This window comes from Bombus fervidus, unplaced genomic scaffold (assembly GCF_041682495.2).
Source record: "Bombus fervidus isolate BK054 unplaced genomic scaffold, iyBomFerv1 scaffold0090, whole genome shotgun sequence".
Lineage (NCBI taxonomy): Eukaryota > Metazoa > Arthropoda > Insecta > Hymenoptera > Apidae > Bombus > Bombus fervidus.
Window position 1 is genome coordinate 30,001 of NW_027212652.1, and position 5,000 is coordinate 35,000.

At 50.9% G+C, this 5,000-nt stretch overlaps 2 non-coding genes across 2 annotated transcripts in view; both read left to right on the plus strand.

Moving 5' to 3' along the window:
- The first annotated feature begins 1,608 nt into the window (after nucleotides 1–1,608).
- LOC139997456 (5.8S ribosomal RNA) lies at nucleotides 1,609–1,763 on the plus strand. Its single transcript, XR_011802836.1, has one exon. It is a non-coding gene; the product is annotated as a 5.8S ribosomal RNA (ribosomal RNA).
- A 2,133-nt stretch (nucleotides 1,764–3,896) lies between these two features.
- LOC139997454 (large subunit ribosomal RNA) overlaps nucleotides 3,897–5,000 on the plus strand; it is a 4,173-nt gene continuing 3,069 nt past the window's right edge. The window contains exon 1 of the ribosomal RNA XR_011802835.1: nucleotides 3,897–5,000. This exon is cut by the window's right edge and continues 3,069 nt beyond it. This is a non-coding gene — a ribosomal RNA (large subunit ribosomal RNA).

Here is a 5,000-nt window from a genome sequence, read left to right on the forward strand (position 1 = left end):
TCTTAACTAGACGAAGTTGGTTCGGAGGGGACCGCCGGCCGTCTCTCTATCCTCGCGAGTCTAATGCCTCGTTCCGTCGCTAGAGTTTTTCAAACTCTGCTTCTGGCTATCGGGAAGAATAGACCGCGCGCGCGAGGAAGAGGAAGGACGACCGTGCGCGTCCCATCGATTTTTTTTATTTTTACCTGAACCACCGAAGTCGATTCAGAGGGGACCGCCGGCCGTCTCTCTATCCTCGTTGTCGTGAGTCATATGCCTCGTTCCGTCGCTAGAGTTTTTCAAACTCTGCTTCTGGCTATCGGGAAGAAACGACCGCGCGAGGAAGACGACGACGACGACCGTGCGCGTCCCATCGAATTTTTTTTTATTTTTACCTGATCGACGGAAGTTTCGTCCGGTTCGTCTCTTTTACCATCGTCTCGTCGACCCGTTCAGAGGGGACCGCCTGTCCATATCCTCGTTGTCGTGAGTCATATGCCTCGTTCCGTCGCTAGAGTTTTTCAAACTCTGCTTCTGGATATCGGGAAGAAACGACCGCGCGAGGCCGATGGCTGCGAGTCCCATCGAATTTTTTTTAAACGCACGCACACACATACACCTGAACGGAGATGCGTTCCTTTTCGTCGCGATTTTTCGCGCTTTAGTCGTCGTTGTCGCCATCCGTTCGGAGGGGACCGCCGGCCGTCTCTCTATCCTCGTTGTCGAGAGTCTAATGCCTCGTTCCGTCGCTAGAGTTTTTCAAACTCTGCTTCTGGCTATCGGGAAGAAAAGACCGCGCGAGGAAGAGGAAGGACGACCGTGCGCGTCCCTTTCGAATTTTTTTTTATTTTTACCTGAGCGACCAAAGTGGATTCAGAGGGGACCGCCGGCCGTCTCTCTATCCTCGTTGTCGCGAGTCTAATGCCTCGTTCCGTCGCTAGAGTTTTTCAAACTCTGCTTCTGGCTATCGGGAAGAATAGACCGCGCGCGAGGAAGAGGAACGACGACCGTGCGCGTCCCATCGATTTTTTTTATTTTTACCTGAACCACCGAAGTCGATTCAGAGGGGATCGCCGGCCGTCTCTCTATCCTCGTTGTCGAGAGTCTAATGCCTCGTTCCGTCGCTAGAGTTTTTCAAACTCTGCTTCTGGCTATCGGGAAGAAACGACCGCGCGAGGAAGACTACGACCGTGCGCGTCCCATCGATTTTTTTTTACCCGAACGATGGAGATGCATATCGGCTGTTTGCTTCGAATAACTGGACGAGAGGAACGAACATATATATATATCATGGGCTAGCCACCGTGCGCTTTCTTCGCGAGATCGTGTGCTGTACAGAGGATTCAGAATCGGGTGTTATATCCCCGTCGTTTCCTGACGAACGGAGCTTCGATCTCGTTGGTTGTTATATATTATAATGCACTTTACGCCCGGTCGGCGGGCTGCGTGTGTCGTCGCGCAGTCCGTCCGATTTCGTTTTCGAACGTATTTTCGTGTCGTCAATCATATGGCGACTTCCGCGCGTTCGATTCCCGTTGGTCGGACGTTTGTCGGATATCGGCTTCTTTCGAACCGAGAATAAGAGTACAAAAACCTGAGTACACAAACAAAAATCCATGCATAAACGATTACCCTGAACGGTGGATCACTTGGCTCGTGGGTCGATGAAGAACGCAGCTAATTGCGCGTCAACGTGTGAACTGCAGGACACATGAACATCGACATTTCGAACGCACATTGCGGTCCACGGATACAATTCCTGGACCACGCCTGGCTGAGGGTTGCTCACGTAAACCTAAGACTGCTTGCGTTGCGTATCGTTGCTCTCGGTCCGTCTCTCTCTGTTCTTTCTTGCCTCGTCGACAGCCCGCCGTCGTTCGTTTTATCTTTAAACGAACGTTTCCGAGTCGGAGGACGAGCGCCAAGCAAAAGAATACGAATTAAAGAGCGGTCGAGGGCTCGTACGCGACGTACGAGCGATTGTTGGACGTTCGTCGGCGTTCGTCGCTGGATCGTGTGGAGACCGGCGTACGCATGCTCTCGATACAAATATATATGAAAAATCTATCGCGTTCACGGGAGACTCGCAAAACTACCTCCGTCTCTTCTCTGTCCCTTCTTGGCTTGACAACCCGCCGTCGTTCGTGTTTTACGAACGTTTCTGAGTCGGACGAAGCGCAAGAAGAAGGATACGAATTAAAAGAGCGCGGAGAGAACCGTCGTCGTCGACGCGGTTATCGAGATACACAGAGCGAGTTTTCTTCGTGGCCGATTTTTTTTTTCTTTTTGTATCAGCCTCTGCTACGTTTTGTTAGTCTTCGATAAGCACGAATGACCGCGCCCCCGACGTCGTCTTAAATGAATTTTTGGCGAGACTGAGAGAAAGCAAAAATATTTTTGAACAAAGTCAGTCGAGAGAGGAGAGAAAAGAGAACCAAGATATTAAAACCTAAACCTAAACTTGGTGGCGTAACGAAAAACTGTGTGCCTTAAAGAAACACAACCGTCTTTTCATCAAGATGTTTTTACTCGTACAGCCCCAGGGATCGAATACCCACTCCGTCTGTTCGTGCGGCAGAGATGTATTCTGCAGGCGCGAGACGACTGACGAGAAGACAACGAGGACCGTCGCATCGATGGGTCGTCGTTGCGTTTTTCATCCTCTGTGCTTTTTTCTGTTCTTCGTGAACCCAGAGAAAGCCGTAGATCCGGGAACGGACACACGAGATTTCTTCGAACGCTGATGACTTAGGGAGATGATCCCCAGCGTTGCGCGGAGATCGGAGAGTACGCGTACATGTATCGGGACGAATTTTTCCCCGTCGGTCGCGTATCTCTCTGCCCGCGCGCCTGGCCCAAAGCCACGTTCGTCGGAAATCAACGAAAAGTGTGTGTTACGATCTAGCGTGCGTCTACGATCGGCTATATTTAAGGGTGACGAAGAAGAGAAAAGCTCACGGTGTTGCGCAACGTTTCTGTACCCGATTTTAAGATGTGCATGTGAGTCCGTTACAAAGTTGTTCGGATCGTCGAAAATAGTCGTTTTCGTCGTCGTGCGAAAGAGAGAATAATCTCTGACATTGGCACGGAGAGATCGCGCAGAGGAAGAGAACGATCCTCTTTGGCGAGGCTCGAGAAAGACTAACGAAACTTGATTAGAGACGAGGTATACACGCGCCGTACGTACGACGTACGCGCGTGTGATTTTTTTTTGCTTTAAGGCGATTCGGCGCTCCGAGTTTTAGAGAAAAAGAGATCGTTGGTCATCCCATGTCTCTTCGTCGTCTATCGCTGGACCGCGCATCCTAACGTATCGCCGGTCGTCCAGTCCCCGAGTAATAAATTCACCCCGTTGTGTACGTCTCGCGCTCGCTTTTCCACTTGCGTGAGTTCCCGTGCGTTTTCGTCGTTGGTACAGAGCAAAGAAACCGATATGTTATATACATGTCGCGTGTTCGATCTCTGTGCCAGCAATAACAGGCGAAAACAAGGAACCGCTGGAATCGTCGAGAAGAGAGAAACGGCTACGGGAGATATATTATACATAACACGTGTATATATATATATATATATTATACAAAGAGGACGGGCGTTAAAAACCGGAGATCGTTACGGGTGTCTTGCGTGAGTCTTAGCTCGAACATGATACGACGAACGAAGTTTAAAAGGCACTTTGGCGAGATGCATAAAACGTTTCTCGATCGAGATAGAATATAAGGTTCTCGATTCTATTCGAATTAATTTTTTTTTTTTATTTTTTTTTCTCTTTGAGGCGATTCTCGGAGAGAGAAATAAAAATAAAGACCCTCTGTCGCATTGTTATCAAACCGTCTTGCTTTTCTCGAATCGCGCCCACATGGCACGAAATTTTTTTTTCTTTGAAAAAAAAAAATTGTCACCGTGTCGTGACGTTGAAGCGACCTCAGAGTAGGCGAGATCACCCGCTGAATTTAAGCATATTACTAAGCGGAGGAAAAGAAACTAACAAGGATTTCCTTAGTAGCGGCGAGCGAACAGGAATTAGCCCAGCACTGAATCCCGCGGTTCCGCCGTTGGGAAATGTAGTGTTCGGGAGGATCCGTTTATCCCGTGACGTCGAACCGCGTCCAAGTCCATCTTGAATGGGGCCATGTACCCACAGAGGGTGCCAGGCCCGTAGTGACCGGAACGCGTTTCGGGAGGATCTCTCCTTAGAGTCGGGTTGCTTGAGAGTGCAGCCCTAAGTTGGTGGTAAACTCCATCTAAGGCTAAATACAACCACGAGACCGATAGCGAACAAGTACCGTGAGGGAAAGTTGAAAAGAACTTTGAAGAGAGAGTTCAAGAGTACGTGAAACCGTTCAGGGGTAAACCTGAGAAACCCAAAAGATCGAATGGGGAGATTCATCGTCGACGGCGTCGGTGATCGTTGGTGAGCGATGCTCCGGGTGGGCCTTCGTGGTTCCATTGGCGAGGGCACGCCACCTTCGATTCGAACGCTCCGGCGTCGTAGTCGTGCACTTCTCCCCTAGTAGAACGTCGCGACCCGTTGTGTGTCGGTCTACGGCCCGAGCGGGTGACTGTCGCGTCGCTTCGGCGCACGCGGCAGACCCTCGGTCGCCCGGCCGACTGCACGACGGTACACTAGACGGTATCGGGCCGCAACCAATCCATTCTCGAATGTGTGTGCGTCTAGACCGCCGCAAGCATCGTCGATCGTTCTCAGTTTTTACGGAGTTTAATTCCGTGCTGGGGCGTCGGCAGCTGTTGGCTGGCGGATTTCTTGGACTGGCCGAGTCTCTGATTACCGGTCGGCGACGCTATTGCTTTGGGTACTCTCAGGACCCGTCTTGAAACACGGACCAAGGAGTCTAACATGTACGCGAGTCATTGGGACTTGTAAACCTAAAGGCGAAATGAAAGTGAAAATCGGCGCGCGTGCCCACCCTGAGTGGGTTGCGCGTGTCCGATCGAGGGAGGATGGGCCGCGAGACAATGCGGCCCCGCACTCCCGGGGCGTCTCGTTCTCATTGCGAGGAGAG